This window comes from Pseudophryne corroboree, unplaced genomic scaffold (assembly GCF_028390025.1).
Source record: "Pseudophryne corroboree isolate aPseCor3 unplaced genomic scaffold, aPseCor3.hap2 scaffold_1713, whole genome shotgun sequence".
NCBI classification, from domain to species: Eukaryota; Metazoa; Chordata; class Amphibia; order Anura; family Myobatrachidae; genus Pseudophryne; species Pseudophryne corroboree.
Window position 1 is genome coordinate 1 of NW_026968349.1, and position 6059 is coordinate 6059.

Consider the following 6059-nt stretch of genomic DNA (forward strand, 5'->3'; position numbering starts at 1 on the left):
AGACCCGTACCACGGGATAAGAAGGAATTCAAATGTATACTTCGCAATACCTCAAAGCTTGATTTAAAACACGTACGGCACGATGATACATGACCCCCCAAACATGGATTCATACACACATGCTTCTGCTATCTCACTAGGTCATACCCTTTTCCTACCTTCTCCTCTCCTCCCCTACCCAACCATGTAAATGTATTAACCCCTGACATATATTTTTCTCTTTTTGAAATGTTTTAGGAAGTGGCAGTTATTGTTGACTGCCAAAGGGTGGACTGTCAAAGTCAGAAAAATATCACGATGCACACTGCCATATTTGCACCTCATATGTGTCCCTGCTGCGCATGCGTGCGCTCTACCGTGCGTGCGCATACTCGCTGTTGCGGGCACCCGCAGGCGCACGGTATGCACATTTACGGTAGAGATTGTGTGCGTCTAGCGGGCGACTCTTTCGTTACATATTTTCACCATATAATGCATTTTGTAGATTATGGTCCCTTTGATAGATTCTGAAAGTTTAGTTAATGTAGTATGTTCCTGGACAGAGAGATCCCTCATTGTTTGATACGAAGGGTCAGACAGGAGTAATACAGTGGTGTTTAGTATCCATCGGAAGAGTATTTAATTAGCAATATTCCGGTGTTGGTTTGAAGCGGATCAATCGCTCGTGCGAATAGTTATGGACATAAGAAGTTTATGAACATTTACTGTATTTGCACTTACTTATCCATGCGGCGGGAAACCCAGTTTCCCTCCCACCTGAGCTGTTGGAAATAGTCACAGCCCACCTGTATGAATCAACCTATGACCTTTTGTTATAATGCGAAGACAAATTCCTGTGTCCAATGAACAATGAGATTGTAGGGACCATTGAATTGTATTGTGTGTGGGGCATAAATAGACAGGCCGATCACATCCAGCACTCACTCTTCATCGGTTATCATTGCTGAAAATCGGGAGCTGGATGTCCAAAGGCGCATGCGATCGTTTCCTTTGTGCGTAAGTTTTCTCCGTAATCATATTGTCTTTTCTTGTTATTATGGGCCATATCTTTCTCTCTCTCTCTTCTCTTTCTCTCATTTTCTCTTAAACGTACTTGTATTGTATTTACTGTGTAGTTACCTGGTTAGTTAGTCTATGTTATATTGTAGTGTATGACTTGTATTGTATTAATTCTTTTGCAAGTATAACATTCATAATATATATATTAGGCGTTGGACCCTAAGCACGGTATTTGTGTATTTCTTATAGTGTTAAGTATTCTCAGAGCGTCGGTGACGCTCGAACAGCTTTTGAGTTAATAAGGTTATACAGTGTTGCATTTACACCCTATCTCTACACTAAGGTTTTACAGCAAATTACATTGTTTGTGGTTTAGACATAAAGGTTTAACATTGTGAGCGTCGGCGCCGCTCGTGATCTCCTCGTGGTCTCGAGCGTCCGCTACGCTGATAGCGTAGCATTACGGTAGTCGCTCACCTATAAGTGTGCCCGATACCAACAGCGTATTCTCGTGAGCGTCTGTATCGCTCGAGCAGCCCGCTCCCGATACAGCGTCCGTTACGCTATAGCGAACCATTACGTTAGTCAGCAGCCAATAGCATGCCTGCCTGTGATCTCTTGGCCGTGAGCGAACGTGACGCTTGAGCGTCTCGACCACGGCTAAGCGATTGTTACGCAACGAGCGTACCCTTACGGTACTCCATACGCAAATAGCGTACTGTGTTCTTAGACCTCACAAAGGGTTTTAAATAAGATAAATATTTAGCTTTATCAAAGCGCACTGTCAGCAGTGTTCATTCCGGGAGTGGACAACTGGGATGCAGACTTCCTCAGCAGACACGACCTACATCCAGGAGAGTGGGGACTCCATCAGGAAGTCTTCGCACAGATTGCAAGTCGGTGGGGACTGTTCCAGATAGACATGATGGCGTCCCGCCTCAACAAAAAGCTACAGAGGTATTGCAACAGGTCAAGAGACCCTCGGGCAGTAGCTGTAGACGCCCTAGTGACACCGTGGGTGTTCCGGTCGGTCTATGTATTTCCTCCTTTACCTCTCATACCCAAGGTGTTGATAATAGTAAGAAAAAGAGGAGTAAGAACAATTCTCATTGTTCCAGATTGGCCGCGAAGGACCTGGTATCCAGATCTGCAGGAAATGCTCACAGAAGATCCGTGGCCACTTCCTCTAAGACAGGACCTGTTGCAACAGGGGCCCTGTCTGTTCCAAGACTTACCGCGGCTGCGTTTGACGGCATGGCGGTTGAACGCCGGATCCTAGCGGAAAAGGGTATTCCAGATGAGGTCATTCCTACGCTAATAAAGGCTAGGAAGGACGTGACATCTAAACATTATCACTGTATATGGCGAAAATATGTTTCTTTGTGTGAGGCCAGGAATGCTCATACGTAAGAATTCCACCTGGGCCACTTCCTTCACTTCCTACAAACTGGAGTGAATTTGGGCCTAAAATTAGGCTCTATTAGGGTTCAGATTTTGGCCTTATCCATTTTCTTTCAAAAGGAATTGGCCTCTCTTCCTGAAGTAAGTACAAACTTTTGTGAAGGGAGTACTGCATATTCAGCCTCCTTTTGTACCTCTGGTGGTCCCTTGGGACCTTAACGTGGTGTTAAGGTTATGGTTTGAACCACTTAAAATGGTGGAGTTTAAATATCTCACTTGGAAGGTGGTCATGTTATTAGCCTTGGCTTCCGCTAGGCGAGTGTCGGAATTAGCAGCTTTATCACATAAAATCCCCTATCTGGTTTTCCATATGGATAGAGCGGAATTGCAGACCCGTCCTCAATTCCTGCTAAAAGTGGACTCATCCTTTCATATGAACCAACCTATTGTGGTGCCTGTGGCTACGCGTGACTTGGAGGATTCCGAGTCCCTTGATGTGGTCAGGGCTTTGAAAATTTACGTGGCCAGAACGGCTAGAGTCAGAAAAACAGAAGCACTGTTTGTCCTGTATGCAGCCAACAAGATTGGCACCCCTGCTTCAAATCAGACTATTGCTCTCTGGATCTGTAACACGATTCAGCAGGCGCATTCTATGGCGGGATTGCCGTTGCCTAATTCAGTCAAGGCCCATTCCACTAGGAAGGTGGGCTCTTCTTGGGCAGCTGCCCGGGGGTCTCGGCACTACAGCTGTGCCGAGCTGCTACTTGGTCGGGTTCAAACACCTTTGCAAAGTTCTATAAGTTTGATACCCTGGCTGAGGAGGACCTCCTGTTTGCTCAATCGGTGCTGCAGAGTCATCCGCAGGAGCCCGTTTGGGAGCTTTGGTATAATCCCCATGGTCCTTACGGAGTCCCCAGCATCTTTTAGGACGTAAGAGAAAATAAGATTTTAAACCTACCGGTAAATCTTTTTCTCGTAGTCCGTAGAGGATGCTGGGTGCCCGTCCCAAGTGCGGACTACTTCTGCAAGACTTGTATATAGTTATTGCTTACATAAGGGTTATATGTTAGTTTTCATCGGTCTTGGACTGATGCTATGTTGTTTTCATACTGTTAACTGGGTAGTATATCACAAGTTATACGGTGTGATTGGTGTGGCTGGTATGAATCTTGACCTTGGATTAACAAAAATCCTTTCCTCGTACTGTCCGTCTCCTCTGGGCACAGTTTCTCTAACTGAGGTATGGAGGAGGGGCATAGAGGGAGGAGCCAGTGCACACCCAGATCTAAAGTCTTTCTTAAAGTGCCCATGTCTGCTGCGGAGCCCGTCTATCCCCCATGGTCCTTACGGAGTCCCCATCATCCTCTACGGACTACGAGAAAAAAAATTTACCGGTAGGTTTAAAATGTTATTTTTTTCTCTGCAACCCACTGCTAAATTGTGCTTCCTAGCTGTTTTTTATAAAATCACTTAATAAAATCTGGGAGAACAATCTTCATGACAATAGTATCTCCTATGCAAAATAAGTATGATTTGGGATAGGGCTGGGGAGGGCCGCTGCTCAGGCACATCTCTGTCAAGTAAAGGAGATTCAACTGAGGCAGCACAAGGGAACTCTCATCTGGGGACAACAACTGCAGGGAGAACACATATTTTCAGATGAACATGGGGTGGCAGAAGGCTGCCTAATACTGAAGCACCCCCAAACAACAAACCAAATGCAACAACTAGTGCAAGCATTCCTGGGGGATGGCCTGCAGCAGATGGATTTGAATATGGTGATGTCATCCAAGCAGTGGGTCAAAGTTGGCTTCAACCCTCGTCTGCATATGAAAAGAGAAAAGGAGCGTGCAGGGCATGGAAGCCTTTTGTGGTGCTTGGATGACCCCTAGTTCGCATTAAGCACCCCCACCCTCCTTCGGTGTGGGGCTCATGTTGGCCATTCCCCAGCCCCTGAAGCATTCAAGCTGATTTCTTGCAGCAGCTGGGCACTGTAACAGCTCCAGAGCTGCTCTGTAAAGCAAGTAAAAGGGTGTGGGCCCTGCAGCACTACCCGTAGTTTGCATTGTGCATTGGGAGGCACAAAGTAAGCAGACGGGAGGAGAAGTCAGGATAGTGCACAAGGGTATAGAAGGGAGGGGCTCAAGAAAAAAGAAGTGGAACCAGACAGCAAACTAGGCTGGAGAGAGACCTGAGACAAAGAGATCTGAATTACATGAGAGCCGACCAGGGAAAACTCAAATTATGCAGTCAAGTTTCCCACATTTGGGGAAATCGCAGGGGCAGCACACCCAGAGTGCAATGGGTGAGCCTTGCCCTGGGAGAAGCAACTTCATGATCATAGTATCTCACCTGGCAGGTAAGTAGGAGTTGGGCTAGAGCTGGGGAGGGTCGCTGCTCGGGCACCCCCCTGTCAAGTGAAGGAGATCCAACTGAGGCAGCACAAGGGAACTCTCGAAAGAAGAACAAGGCTAGAGGAAGATCTGAGACAAAGAAATCTGACTTTTACCAGAGCTGACCAGAGGAAAGCACAAACACAGTCCCCCACTACCACAAATAATGCAGTCGAGTTTCCCACATTTGGGGAAATCACAGGGGTCAGCATACCCAGAATGCAATGAATGAACCTAACCCTGGGAGAACAATCTTCATGACCATGGTATCTCCTATGCAAAATAAGTATGATTTGGGATAGGGCTGGGGAGGGCCGTTGCTCAGGCACATCTCTGTCAAGTAAGTTGCATTTGATTTGTTGTTTGGGGGTGCTTCAGTATTAGGCAGCCTTCTGCCCTACCATGTTCATCTGAAAATATGTGTTCTCCCTGCAGTTGTTGTCCCCAGATGAGAGTTCCCTTGTGCTGCCTCAGTTGAATCTCCTTTTGGAGAAGACCTCAATAAGATTGTAGCTGATCTGGCTACTGCTAAAACAGCTTGCCTACCTAGTATGACTCCTACCACGCAGAAGGCTAAAAGTACTTTTCTTGGCCCTTTCATCCTCCAGGTAAAGCGTACCCAAGGTCAGGCATACCCAAAGCAAGCTCATGTTTCCAGACCTGCCAAGCCCAGACTGAAGCAATCCTGGGCTGCCCATCAGCCTGCTTCCAAAACGGACAAGCCTGCCGCATGACGGTGCAGGCCTCCCTCTGGGGGATCCCAGGGTGGGGGGCCCGACTTCAAGGTTTGGCAAAGAAAGGTATAATTCTAAGCTTGAGAATTCTGTTTGGAGCTCACCTTGTACTTTGTGAAGAAATAATCAGCATTGTGGCTGAGCAGATACATGTAGTGTGTGGCTGCAAACTGCATGGATCTGCTGCGTTGTAATGCTGATTCTTTTTTTTTGCAAAGTACCAATAGCTTCATATAATGTTCACAATTTTTATGCAGGATCAAATAGCTCAATAGGTAGGGTGTTTGATTAGAATTCAACAGGTTATAGGTTTGAATCCTGGGTATGGTAGTTTGAGATGTGTTATTTAATAAAGTATGTTGTTCTGACTGCCGGCATCCTATCACCTGGGATATCATACTAAATAAATGGAGTTGATAAAAATTATTATTTTTTTTTTAACTAGGGACAATTTCCAGATACTTCTCTTTATAACTGAGATTGCCCCCTGGAACTTCACATCAGTTGACAACTATGCATGAGTGGGCAGTGC

At 46.1% G+C, this 6059-nt stretch overlaps 2 non-coding genes across 2 annotated transcripts; both read right to left on the reverse strand.

The window, feature by feature from the left end:
- Window positions 1-4604: 4604 nt before the first annotated feature.
- Window positions 4605-4767, reverse strand: LOC135002069 (U1 spliceosomal RNA). Its single transcript, XR_010203356.1, has one exon. It is a non-coding gene; the product is annotated as a U1 spliceosomal RNA (small nuclear RNA).
- A 152-nt stretch (window positions 4768-4919) lies between these two features.
- On the reverse strand, window positions 4920-5083 carry LOC135002083 (U1 spliceosomal RNA). Its single transcript, XR_010203369.1, has one exon. It is a non-coding gene; the product is annotated as a U1 spliceosomal RNA (small nuclear RNA).
- Between the last annotated feature and the right edge of the window lie 976 nt (window positions 5084-6059).